The sequence below is a fragment of the Macrobrachium rosenbergii genome, unplaced genomic scaffold, assembly GCF_040412425.1.
Source record: "Macrobrachium rosenbergii isolate ZJJX-2024 unplaced genomic scaffold, ASM4041242v1 13917, whole genome shotgun sequence".
Lineage (NCBI taxonomy): Eukaryota > Metazoa > Arthropoda > Malacostraca > Decapoda > Palaemonidae > Macrobrachium > Macrobrachium rosenbergii.
The window spans coordinates 2,580,914-2,596,148 of record NW_027100728.1 but is presented as its reverse complement, the minus strand read 5'-3'; positions in this window follow the sequence as shown (position 1 = coordinate 2,596,148).

Here is a 15,235-nt window from a genome sequence, read left to right as displayed (position 1 = left end):
AGTTCCTCTATCAGAAAAGGGCGCTGGCCACGCAAAAAAATTTAATATGGCGGCCAAATTCCAAGATGGCGGCCAGTATCGACAGATTTTGGCTAATTTTTTTCACTAGAATGGCATGTATTTGCTTCTAGCAATATGGTAAAAAGCTCTTCCATACTATTTCTTGTGAATATTATGTTTCTGTAGCTTCCCAGTACAGTTTACCTTTAAATATGGGGGCTATATGGCTGCTAAGAAAAGGTAGAAAGTAATAATTATAATGAGAAATAATGCCTGTTCAACAATTATCGTTTTAAGCATGGATCTTGGTTTCTGTGGTTTTAGATCCTAATGAGGCCATCTCTTTCGAATAACTCATCAATTTTGAAGGAAAATTAATAAATGTAAAAGAGTGTATGTCTGCACACAACCAGGGCACACTGGTGACATCACTGCTGTGTAACTCAGCATGGGGTTCAGTGCCAGCTAATCCAGCTTTACTAATCCTGTAGTCTTAGACTAGTAGTTGTAGTATAGTTTAGTTTAGTGTCCCAAATGCTTTCTAACAGCCCCAGACCAGCTATAGTTAGATAGCCGCACCTGAATAGACAGGATGTGCCAGCGCGGGAGAGCCGAGCCAAGGGTATGGGGGCTGTACATGATGGTTCATGTACTTACCCGGATGGTGTACAGATCACACGGGACTTAAATGGCACTGGATAAATGATCGGGCTAGGTGTAGGGAGACCGAACCTAGTTGAATCCCATACAGGAATGTGTGCTTTGTTTAAGGTGGTAAAGGATAACCCTCGGCCTTAATCAAAAGTGAAATCATGGCAGAATGTGATGCCAATCCAATATTGAGCAGTAGAAAAACAAACTGAGTTTGTGTTGTCTTTGTCAGAAGGACAAAAGAGGTGAGCACTTGACATCACCTCCAAGTCATCATGTCCTAGACCATGATGGGTACACAATGCTGGCAAGGAACATTCCCATGTTCAGTGAAATTAATGAAATGCCACTGATAATGGATCCAGCAAGGCTGGATGAAGGTGATGGCATAGAGGCCACTCTCAGGAAAAATGCAGCAAAATACCATGTGAACTGTCGCTTGTTGTTTAACAACACTAAACTGGACCGTGCAAGAAAGCGACAATCCAATGACCAGACCAGCAACACTGAGACTAGTCGTGCAAAACTGCGCCGAACCAGTCATGACAATGAAGTTTGCATTTTCTGTGAGAAAGTGGCACCTGCATCTGATCTCAGACAGGCTAGTACTAAGGGCCTTGACTTGAAATTGCGTGAATGTGCAGAGATACTTAGTGATGGCAAGCTCCTTGCTAAGTTGACTGGTGGGGATGTCATTGCACAGGAGTTTAAGTATCACCATGCCTGTCTTTGTGCCCTCTACAACAGAAAAAGGTCCTACCTGAGGAGCCTTGAGAAAGACCAAGGTAGCACTGAGTCAGAATCAGATGTGTATCCACTAGTTCTGTCAGAACTGATGACATACATTGTTGAAAACAACCTTTGTTCAGATGATCCAGTCACATTTCGGCTGGCAGATATTTGCCACCTCTACCAACAACGTCTGGAACAATTAGGTGTAGAGTCACCAAGTGTAAATTCCACGAGACTCAAAGATAAACTTCTGGCAGAAATTCCAGAACTTGAGGCTCATAAATCTGGCAGAGATGTATTACTTGCATTTCAAAAGGATGTGGGAAAAGCACTTGCTCAATCATCTGATCTTTCAGAGGCAGTTATCATTGCTAAAGCAGCAAATATTCTCAGAAAGTCTATACTTGATCATCAGTCACGGTTTGATGGCACATTTTCTGAGGCTTGTGTACGAAATTCTGTGCCTCCTCTCCTGCTCCAGTTTGTAGGGATGGTTGAGCATGGGGCTGACATCAAGTCACAGTTACGATTTGGAGCATCAAAGTCAGACCAGGCCATTGCACAGCTCATGCAGTTCAACTGCTACTCCTGATACAAAGAGGAGCAACAACTCATAGACACTCCAAAGACAGAGAAACACCATTCCCAGTCTACATGGGACTCTCAGTCTATGCCAAAACCAGGAAGAGAAACCTGGTTGAAATGCTACATCAGTATGGCCTCAGTATCTCTTATGACAGAGTACTGGAGGTCTCTGCACAGTTAGGAGATGCCACAGTTAGCAAATATGTGGAGGAGGGTGTGGTCTGTCCCCCAGTACTGCGAAAAGGGTTGTTCACCACTGCAGTGATGGACAACATCGACCACAACCCATCTGCAACTACTGCCACTACCTCCTTCCATGGAACTAGTATCTCCATATTTCAGCACCCCACCAAGGAGAACACTGGACAGGAAAGACAGCAACTAAAGTTTGCACCTGAGAAAGTGAGGTCGGTGCCTGAATTGCCGGACACATTCACAAACATCTCACCAGCTTCCTTTTCAAACAAAGAACCCTGTGCCACCAAACACTGCAATACCAAAGCCACCCACAGATATCTTGGGGCCACAGCTTGCACTGGAGTATCAGTGGCTAGACAAGGTCATAGTCACCCAGGAAATAGATGATGCAGTGAATCTGACGTGGTCAGCTCATCACGCTTCAATGAAGAGAAGCCCAGAATTTGAAGTAACCATAACTTCATTGCTTCCTCTCCTGCGTGATCAGGCTCATTCTTCCAGCACGAGAATCAAACATTCCCAGCTTCCCTTAGTGAGGGTGGTAGGCTGTACACATGTCAGAAGTCTCAGCTGACCTCGGTCCTGGAGAGTCATGTTACACTAGAAGACAAAGAACCAAAGACTGATGTCCTCATTGTAGATGGATCAGCTTTGGTCCATGCCTTGCCACCAAAGAAAGGAAAGACCTTTGAGGGCTATGCACTTTGCGACTTCTTGCCTGTGATACAATCCTATAACAGCAAGTACACATCATCACATCTTGTATTTGATGTATACAATACATCCAGCCTCAAAGCTGAGACCAGGCTCCAACGTGGTCAAGGAGGAAGGCGCAAGGTGACAGACAAGAACACAATTCCATCCAACTGGCGCAATTTCCTAAGACACGATGCCAACAAGACAGAGTTGTTCCAGTTCCTGGCAGACAAAGTTGCCCAGATGTCTGCCACAAATGTTGTCATTGCCAATGAAAGGGTCTGCTGTCCTCAGCACTCATGCTGCTAGTCTTCAGGGACTGGAAAAGTGCTCTCATGAGGAAGCTGACACCCGCATCTTTCTCCATGCCAAATATGCCACAGAACATGGAGCCAAGACCATCACGGTTAAAGCAAATGACACAGATGTTCTTGTCGTTGCAGTCAGTGCTTTCTCCACTCTCCACAATCTAGGGCTAGAGAAGCTATGGGTGGCATTTGGCCAAGGCCAGAGCCTGCGCTGGATTGCTGTGCATGACCTGTGCAACTCTCTGGGCCAGGAGAAAGTGAATGGCATGCTCTTCTTCCATGCGTTCACAGGCTGTGATACAGTGTCAGCCTTCCGAGCAAGGGCAAGAAGACCGCCTGGCAGACATGGAACATCTTTCCAGAGGCCTCCACTGTGTTCTCCAAACTGAGTCACTACCCTCTCAGAGTGGAAAGAGTGACCTGAAGGTCCTGGAGAGGTTTGTCATACTTATGTATGAAAGATCCAGCACTGCTGGCACTGTGGATGAGGCTAGACTTGATATGTTTGCCAGAAAACAAAGGGCATATGAGGCCATTCCACCAACCAGGAGCTCTCCTCCAACACACCAAGCGTGCTGCGTACCAGGCTGGTTGTGTGTGGGGGCAGGCCACCCAGTGTCAGCCACAGCCAGAGAACCCTGCTGAGTGGGGATGGCAAAAAGTCTGGTGAAGCATGGCAAGTCCTCTGGACAACCAACTCGCCCTTAGCCAAGAGTTGCCAACAGCTTACCAAATGTGGATGCAAAGCAGGCTGTCAGGAAAGGTGCAAGTGCTACAAGCTGGGTCTTCCCTGCACAGCTCTGTGCACTTGCAAATGTGAAGTCTAGATAAATATTGCCCTCTCTTCAGTAGATAATCTAGCTTGAGCATCCAACGTGTCATGCTATGCCTACCTTCTTATCCTCGAATCTTTCAAAGGTGTAGGTTGAGAGACCTATACATAGATTGTTCGTTTAGTCCATATTTCTCTTCTTTTCTTTTTATGGTTACAGTCTTAGACACAATGTTGTATGTGACCATACCATTACTATTTCAGTTGAAAATAGCATATTAGTTAAACTGTCTGATCACATGAATATACCATTAAATAAAAACAGTTGGTCTCTATGTCTGCTAGCGCTGTGGATAGAAAAAAACTTTTATGGCAACCATTTTGTACGCCATCTTGGTTACAATTCATTTAGTAAGGGTTTTCAATAAAATGTGTGGTATGGAACATTTTTATAACCTAAAAGTCGAGGTTAAAAAAAAAAAAACTGGCATATTCCATCCAATAGATGCTCCCAAACCAGTGAATCTCAACATAGATGGCGGCCATTTTGAAAAATAGCCGCCATCTTGGATTTTCAGGTGGCCAGCGCCCTTTTCTAAGAGAGCGTAGTCTTAGGAATGTTTGTGCCAAATTTCATGCTTGTTTCACTATCTGAACGATTTTTACAGCAATCTGCTGCACTATCTTGCCTGAGGTAGGAGTGGCAATTGTTAATACTCTCATCTCGGCTGAGGCAGGAGTGGAAATTGTTAAAACTGCAATGCCCTATAAGCCACCCAAAAGAAGCAAATATCATCTTGACTCCAACCTTGACCAAGGTTTCTAACCATGAAACAGAACAACAAATTTCAGCGCTGAAGTTGGGAAACTACTAAAAGACATCCAACAACAGAAATGTCGTTCATACAAATAAAAGAAAAGACTTGGCTTATAGAAGCCACAACAAAGATCCAGTCCAAAGACTATTTGTCCATAAAAAGTATTGGTAATGTGAATATATAAAGATGTATGACACTGAACAGCATTCAGGGTACTATTGTACTTCTTGAAAGTAATAATGAACCGATCGAGAAGAATATGCTGTTGGACTCTATTAAAATGAGATATCTCAGAGTCCAAGATTGTGAAGTACAGTATATATATAATACCAAGTAAACAATAATAAAATATCAAGAATTGCCAAAATATAATTTGAGGGTCAAGATCTACTCAAAAAATAAAACTATTGGGCTAAAATAGAGAACTGAGACCTTACGTTCCAAAGCCAATACAATGCCAAAATTGTAGTAAACATGGACACACGAAGAAAAACTCGAAATCAACCTGTGTGTGCTTATTGTGGTAATGGCAGACATGCCACACAATGGAAGTCTAGTGAGCCAGTGTGTAAACTGTGGGCAAGATCGTCATTCAAGGTCCAAAGAATGTATGTACTATATTTACAATACAGAATTAAAAATCTTACAAGAAAGGACTGGGACGTCTATTAAAGAAGCTAAATTAGAATTGAAAGTGAGAGGAACTCAACATCCGTCTGAGAAACACATTTTTCAATAACAAGAACCAATAATGAAACAAAAATGCATACAGATAGAAGTAACGGAGCACAGAAAAGTAAATCTCAAGAAATTAATGTTTTAGAATTAAAAACTAAAATGGTAAAGAATAAAGAAATGGGTACAAATGAGAAGGATAATATTTTATCCAATTCATATGAAATAGTAGTGCAAATAGGAACAGGAGGATGCTAGTATGGAAGTAACAGAATAGGGTTGTGACAGACTGGAAATTCAAGATAAAAAAGGCCTCTGGAAAGAACACTACCATAACCTGAAGAAACCAACAGCTATTATTAGAGAAACATCAGTTAAACCAAAGGTAAAGGATATGAAGAAAACACAATAAACAACTCAGAATATACCTTTACCTCCTAAAATAATAGTGAAACCTATAGAAGCAAATATCCAAAACACTTAAGAAGTGGAAGAGAGCCATACCATAGATAGGAATGATTGTCAAGGGAGAAGAGATTACTCCATCACCAAATATTGGTACAACAAGAGCAAATGAAACTAGAATGCACATGAAAACACATGTGGATGTAATGATTGTTTCATTGAATTTTGCAGTAAAAACAAAAATTTAACAAAAGGTGCTTTAATAAACATAAGAGATTTTATGAAATATAGAAAAAAAGAAACAGCCAAATTGAACACTCAAGAAAAGGGTTGCATGTGCATTGAGCATTTAATATATTATAAAGGTAAACAAATGAATGTTGAGTAAATTATGGGAAAAAATCCAAGTTGATAATACAAAAATAAGAAAGCAAAATTACTGCTATAATTTAATATTTTCAATAGCTATACTGTATTATACAATGGAACATAAATGGTCTACAGACCAGATTGCACCTACGAGAAATACAACTACTAAAAGAATGTGAACCAGTGATATTATATTTACAACAAGTCAACAAAACAATATCAACAGTCAGGGGCGGATTAACAGTACTTGGGGCCCGAGGCTACTTCACATCAGGGGCCCTTTTAACAGACATGTACACATTTATCATATTTTGTTTTAGCACATGTTTCAATATGAACAATATCAGTTAGTGTACTATCAATAAGTTTTACGTTTGAGTTACATTGAAACGATTGATCTATTATGCTGTATCATACTGTATAAAAAAAGAAAACTCCATTACAAACTAACAACAGAAAAACAATGAAAATATTAAACTGAACAATTCATGTATTTGTATAATTCACATATGAGGCAAGTATTACCTAATCAGATGAAGGTAAGTAGTTACAGAAAATCAATCACATTAGATACATTTTATGAACTCTGGTCTCATGTTTCCATGAAAATACTAATATGCATTGTATATATTTCCATAAATTCAACATGAAAAAATGTGAAAAAATGAGTGTCAAATAAATGTCAACATGAAAAACGAGCAAACAAATGTCAACATGAAAATCCATGTTGTAAGTTAATGCCTGCTTAGGGAACTTCACTTTCCTAGCTTTCTGGTTTGCAAAGTCTCTCACACTACATCCTGAAAGTTTAACTTTCGCAAAATACTGGTCTCTATGTACATAAGTGACAGCATGTTTAGACGCTGTTCCTTCATTTTGCTCGTGTTTCATTTTTTATCAGTTTAAGCTTTGAAAAGCTCCGCTCTCCAGTACAGTTTGACACCATGAGACACAAATACAGGCGATATGCTATTTCAACATTCGGAAAGACTTCTTTCAACCCGTGTTGCAAGAGCATTCGATATACAATCAATTCAGTGCTACATTCTTGGTTTTCATTTTTGTTTGGAAAGCATTGATATTTGCTGCAGCATAGGATGCAAAGTGAATCATTTCATCACTGAAGCTGGTCTCAATGTCAGAAGGATAATGATTAACTAACAAATCACAATGATGTTTAAGTGAATTCCTGTCCATTGTCATCACTTTAGACAAGAAACCAAATTTTGAGCTGATATCCTTATAAGCTGAAGCCCGATATACTAGTGCAGTATTCAAGTGATCAATAATTCTTAAAAAGACCTCTACTCGAAATTTCTCCTTTCCGGATATTCTTGTTTCTTCACCTGAGCTCTCATCAAATTGTTTCTTCCGCTTCTGTTTCCTGCGGGCTTCCTCCTCATAAGTGTTAGTTTCACTAAGCTCTTTACCTTGTTCTTCAAAATCATCAAATTCTGAGCGTAATGAAGAAACGAAATCCTGTAGAGAATTTAGGAGACTAACTGCATTATTCAGGTCAAGTGTAGCACACTGAAGAGCTTTGCTTGTGTTGTTAAATCTTTGCAGAACAGTGTCCCACAGTGTTATGAGGATGCCAGTTTCTAGTTTGTGAAACTCATTTGATAATCCCTTTGCCTCTTGTCTAGTGATTTGTTTCTCTTCTGGGTCACCTGTGATCTGTTCTAGAGCATACAGAACCCTCTTAAACCCTTTCCGCAGAGCACTGGTTGCATCAGCATGACATGACCAACGCGTATCTGACAGTTTTTGGGCACTGGTGCCTGTTTGTCTAATGCACTAGCAAGTATGCTCCAACGATGAGTAGATGCAGCAAAAAACGTGTACACTCTCTGGACTACATCAAAAAACTGAACAGTGAGAGGACAGCAATCAACAGCATTTGCTCCCACTAAGTTTAAAGAATGAGCAAAACAGGGTATGTATGCAGCAAGAGGGTTCACTGAAAGAATGTGAGCCTGTACGCCATTGTATGTACCAGACATGTTTGATGTGTTGTCGTAAGACTGACCACGGCAGTCACTGATGTCTATTTTGTTGGTCCTCAAGAAATCTAGAAGTGCAGTGGCCAGTCCTTTCCCTGTGTGTGTGTGTATTAATATCGATGAAAGAAAGGAATCTTTCAACAGGACCATCTTCCTTTACATAACGAACAACTATTGACAGTTGATCAACATGAGATATATCTGGTGTAGAGTCAATGCAAATACTGTAATACTTGACCATTTTCAGTTCCTGAACAATTACAGAAAGTACTTTTTTGCCCATGACACAGATCAATTCATCACATATTGTAGAAGACAAATAAGACTTCATACCATAACCTGGGTTACCATATTTCTCAATGTGGGTGGCCAGAAAACTGTCATATTTACCTACTAGCTCAAGTATTCCCATATAATTGCCATTTGCTGGTGATCCGAACATTTCTTCTTGTCCTCTAAAGGGCAAACCTCTCTCAGCCAAAAATTTGATGACGTCTACCGAACGTTGAAGAACTGATAGCCAATAATTTGTTTCACTTACCAACAACTTTTCATTCATTGCATCAACACAACCCACCAGACTTGATCGCTGTTTAAAAGCCACACAAGCCAACAGGTGTGTCTGACTCTTTCATGATTGTCAATGGCACGCTTTACATTCTTCCAGTCATTAAAGCCACAGGAAAATTCGCTAGCCTCAGTTGATAACAGTTTACATGTAAAGCAGTACACTTTACCTGTTGTTGGAGAGTAGCATAACCAAGTTCGAACTGATTTTTCACCAGTAAGAGTATGTATACGAGTGAATAAAGCAGCTGTACAGTAACGAAATTGATCAGCATATGAACGTTTGGACCTGGCAAAATCATCATCTTTATGCTGACAGTCCACACTACCTACACTAATAAAATGTGCTTGCATATCTGATGAGACCTCTTTCCATAATCCTGAATCTGTCTCATAAAGACCTGAGGATGTATTTCCATTACTATCTATAGTCAGTGAAGCTTCCTCATGGCCATATGACTGTTTTTACGTCATCACTATCATGTTGATTGTGAAGCTGAGCTTCTTGATGCTCTACTGGCACGGATATCTTTTCTATTTCAGCTGAAGAAGAAGATGCAGCAGATTCTGATACAGACTGAGTGAAAAATGTCTCTATCCGTGCTGTTTGTTTTGGTTATATTTTCCTCTTTAAGTTTTCTCTCAGCTGCTTTCTTTCGCTTAACTGCCCCACTTTCATACTTTCTAAGAGACATCTCTGGGTTCTGAAACAAACAAACAATAAAATGTAATTATCACAAACTATGACAAAAATGCAGGCAAAATCAAACTATCCCATATTGCTATGGTTGAGGGCCCAGGAAAGGAGGGTGATTTCAAATATATCTCTCCTTCCTTGCGAAACACACAAATATAAATCAGTACTGGCGTAAAATCAGTACTCCTTACCATTTAGAGGCGAAAACAAACATCTATCAATTCAATTCAATTCATTTTGACGCCTGCTCCTAGGAGCTCCCACTGGGGATGGCCACAGCAGAAGAGCTTCCACCTCTCTCTAGCTTGACCATTAAGTCATAATGGAACGAAAAATAGTGTTCATTATCTCTAATACAGTGGTTCTTACCTTTTTTCAGTGCCCGTTCCCCATCCGAACCAATCCAGACCTGGATGTTATAACCACCATAAAATATAAATATTTATATTTTATATTTTTATATTTATATTTTATAACTATTCTAGTGTGGTATAACTGCAATATTGTCAAGAATATATATATATATATATATATATATATATATATATATATATATATATATATATATATATATATATATATATATATATATTGATAAAAGATATCTAACATTGAAGGTAGCGTTATGTGCATGAGGAGGAATTTGGTGGACTGTGTATTTGTGTTGGTGATCATACGTTATTATACAACGGTTATAAGTTATATAATAACGTATCACTACCACCACAATACAGAGTCCACCATATTCCTCCTCAAGCACATAACATTACATAACACCTTCAATATTAGACATATTTTATCAATATGGCTATTCTAGGCAACTTCACAGTTGAACCACTTTATATATATATATATATATATATATATATATATATATATATATATATATATATATATATATTTGATTGATTATTTGATTGATTGATTGATTGATTGATTGATTGATTGTGACAAATAAAATGATAACACAAAAACATAACGCTTCACAAACTAAAATGCCACACGCACCAGTAATTCACCTCAATACTATCAATCACTCGAGCACAATCAAATATAGTGCAGACCCAATTCACATTGTTCACATAAACTCAACTACTCACAGCACAGTGCATGTCCAACACGTTTCTGTGCCACGTGAACTGTACTCGTTGGCTCCTCTCACTATATACACCACACCACTACCTCGAGGTTTCGCCCAGCTGACATGAATGCGTATACACTCCAGGTTTGCAAAGTCTCGTAAATGTACTATTGCCAATTTTATTGATATATTTTCTAATCATCACCTCATCGGGGGGCCCCTCAGTACCCGGGGCCTGAGGCTGCAGCCTCATTACCCTCAATGTAAATCCGCAACTGAGTCACTGATAGGGATGTCTACATTTCCTCTTGTCATGTGGACTGCTTCTTTAGCGCTTTATCAACCTCTTCATTTCCCTTAATCCCTACATGGGCAGGGATCCAACATATTTCAATATTTTTTCTCTTATTATACAACATATTTCAATATTTTTCTCTTATTATACAATTTATGGAGTGAAAACTTTATATGTTGTACAATATTATTTTTTTATTATAGTTTTGAATGGCCTCTATAGTGCTTCTGGAGTCGCTATAAATCACAAAATTATTTTATGAGGCTTCTCTGATTATTTTTATGGCTGATACTATTGCACATAACTCAGCTGTAAATACTGAGTCATTATCTGGTAGAGAGAACTGATACGTTTTGTCTGGGGATACTGCAGCATATCCCACTCCGTATTCTGACTTAGATCCGTCTATGTGTATTGCGTAAAGTGGACCTTTTCAGATTATATGTTCTACTGTGTGTTGTCTATGGTATTCTGGAGTATATGAATGACTTTTTGATAAACATTTCAAGTGTGTACAAATTCTCATTGTATTCATTGTCCAAGGAGGACGTAATTTTAATATTAAAGGAAATTGTTTATGTTTATATTTAGCGACTCAAACAATCTCCTAGCTCTAATTGGGAAAGGAGGTGGATGATTATTTATAAACACATCTCTTGATCCAAAAAATTTTTTGGTTGGAGAATCATTTGTCTGAATTCTCGGAGCACTCTTCATTGTTACTAGCTCTCTATGGAGAGACAGAGGTAATTCACCATATTCAACTTGTAAAGAAGATGTTGGTGATGACTGAAAAGCTCCTGAACATATTCTTAGACCATCATTATGAACTGGGTCTACCGTTTTCAGCATTGCGTCTGATGCCGAGCCATATATTTCGCTTACATAATCAAAAATAGATGGTACTGTTGCTTTATAAAGTAAGGGTATGTTTATTGGCTCCCAAAGTAGTTTTTTTAATTAGGTTTAATGCTCTATTACATTTTGATTTCATGTAAGTTATGTGGGCTTTCCAGTTCAAGTGAGTATCAAATACTAAACCCAAAAATTTTGCTGTTTGGCCAGTTTGTATGGAATGATTTCTGATTTTTAAATCTATTTCTTCACCTTTTTTCCACTTTTCATTTTTATAAAACATTACTGCTTGAGTCACAGATGAGGCCCATTCATCTATTTTTACTATAGTTTTATTAACGATACGCTTTGCATGTTTTATGCAAAATGCTGAATATATGGCAAAATCACCCATGTAGGAGTTACTTTTGATTCCAATAGGTAGATTATTACTGATATCATTAATTGCTAAAGTAAACAGTGTGCCACTAAGGACACTTCCTTGTGGAACACCATTTTCAAGTGGAAATGTACTTGACAATACATCAATTCTCACTTGAAAAGTGCGATTTGTCAGAAAGTTTTCGATAAACCTTGGTAAATGTCCATGGATGTTATTTTTATGTAATGTTTTTAATATTGCATACCTCCATGTAGTACCATATGCCTTTTCAGTATCAAAAAACACGGCTACAGTAAATTCTTTTCGTTCAAATCCTCTTCGTATGTGGTCTTCCAAGTTAGAGAATCCAGTGTCGATCTGTTACATTGTGACCCAAATTGAGTGAGAGTCAAAATTTTGTTTTCTCGAATGTGCCATCTTAGTTTAGCATTTACCATTTTTTCTAGTAATTTGCATAGACAACTAGTTAAAGAAATTGGTCTGTAATTGTTTACATTACTGGGATCTTTTCCTGGTTTGGGGATAGGAATAATTATAGCTTTACACCATTCATTAGGAAATAAATTTCGAAGCCATAAGTGGTTATAAAACTCTAATAAGTATGCCTTTGCCAAAGGTGCTAAATGGCAAATCATTTAAAAAAAAATACTGTCACCTCCAGAGGCAGTTTTATTGCTGTTCAACAAATTCTAACTCTCCCATATTAAATTTTCTATTATAATAAATATCTTCTATGGTTTCAAATTTATTGTTATTAACTCTATATTATTTTTCCTTGTTTGGAAATGCTTATCTAAATTTTTGTCGCTACTTACTCTTGCTAAATTTTCTCCTATTACATTACTTATTTCTTTAAGATCAAGCATTCTTTTCCCATCCTTTATTATGGCATGTCTAGGTGGTTTAACATGGGTACCATTTATTTTCCTGAATTTTTCCCATATTTTTTGTATGGGCACTTTCTCCATGAAATGATTCTTCCTTGAATTACTTCTCTTTTAAATTTTGCAGATATTTTGTTATATAGAGGTTTTAATGTATTAATTTAATGTTCTTTTACTTTTAGATTTTACATATGTAATGTGGCCTTTCCAGTTCAAGTATTAAATAATCCAGCTAAAAATTTCACTGTTTGGTCAATTGGTATACGATGGTTTCTGATTTTTAAATCTATTTCTTCACCTTTTACCACTTTTTATTTCTATAAAACATGATAGCTTGAGTTTTATCCATGGAAAATTTAAAACCTACAGATGAGCCCCATTCATCTATTTTTACTATGCTTTTATTAATGATTCGTTCTGCATGTTTAATTCGGGATGCTGAATAATATATGCCAAAATCATCCATATACAGGTTACTTTTAATGCCTATTGGTAGATTTTACTGATATTAATTGCTAAAGTAAACAAGTGTGCCACTAAGGACGCTTCCTGTGGAACACCATTTTAAAAGTGGAAATGTCCTACACAGATCACCATCAATTCTCACCTGAAAACTGCGATTTGTCAGAAAGTTTTGTATAAACCTAGGTAAATGTCCATGGATGTTGTTGTTCTGTAGTTTTTAATATAGCATACCTCCATGTAGTATCGTATGCTTTTTCAGTGTCAAAAAAGACAGCTACAGTAATTTGTTTTCGTTCAAAACCTCTACGTATACGGTCTTCTAAGTTACAGAGAGAATCTAATGTAGATCTGTTACACTGTGACCCAAACTGAGTGGGGGTCAGAATTTTATTTTCTCGAATGTGCCATGTTGTCAAGCATTTACCATTTTCTCTTTTGTTAAAGAAATTGGTCTGTAATTACTTACATTGCTGGGATCCTTTCCACGTTTGGGGATAGGAATTATTATAGCTTTACACCATTCATGTGGAAAAAATTTCGAGGCCATAAATCATTATTAAGCTCTAATAAGTATGACTTTGCCATAGGTGCTAAGTGGCAGATCATCTCAAAACAAATATTGTCACCTCCAGCAGCAGATTTACTGCTGTTCCAGAGAGCATATTCCAACTCTGACAAACTAAATTTTGTAGTATAATATATATCTTCTATTGTTTCAAAATTTATAGCTATTAATCTTATTTTTCTTTGTGTGGGAGTGTTCATCTAAATTTTTATCACTACTTAGATTTGCTAAATTTTCTTCCACTAAATTACCTATTTCTTATGGATCAAGTGTTCTTTTCCCGTCTTTCAACATGGCATGTCTAGTTGGTTTAACATGGGTACCATTTATTTTCCTGAAATTTTCCCAAATTTTTTGTATGGGAGTATTATTAGAGAGATCTGATACGTATTTCCTCCATGAAATGATTCTTCCTTGAATTACTTTTTTAAATTTTGAAGATATTCTGTTATATAGAGGTTTTAATGTATCAATTTCTAGTAATAATATAGTTATTTTTTGTAAATTTCCTTCTAATATTGGTAATGTTTTATTTATTTTACTGAACTTTCTATTCAAATTATCTAATCGTTTTATATTTATTAATTCTGTTAACTTACCGGACCACCATGGAACTTTGTGTTTTGTCGGATGGGGTTTTGATTTTGTATGTTTTATCAGCAGCATTTTTAATGAAATCAACAAGAAATTTATCACTTTCATTATAGTCTTTTAAATATTCAAATGGTGGGATATTTCTAGTGTGCATTCATATCACTCCCAATCTGCTTTACAAATGTTATAATGAGGACATGTTTTGCAGGAATATTTTGTAATAAGGAAATTAATATTGGGTAATGATCACTGGTGTGCAAGTCATCAACTATATTCCAATCTAATCTGTCAACTATACTTCTTGTACACAGAGTTTAAGTCTACTGTGTCTCAATTAGTAGTTTCTTTATTTCTTATCTTACTAAAATTTCATTATAGTGTTTGATATAAACTGTCCTGTGTTATAACTTTTTGTTTTTCTTTTTAGTTCAATGAAACCTTTATCCACATATGTTTTCATGTCGTTTCTTTGTTTACTCTTGCCATCATTACTACAGTTTGATTGACTGACTGATTATAAACATAGGTCTTGAAGACCAGCTCCCTAACCCTCAGGATTATTCAATTACCATAATAATGAAGGTGAAATATATAAATTAATGATATGATTGATAATAAGATAAGTGAATGATGATATA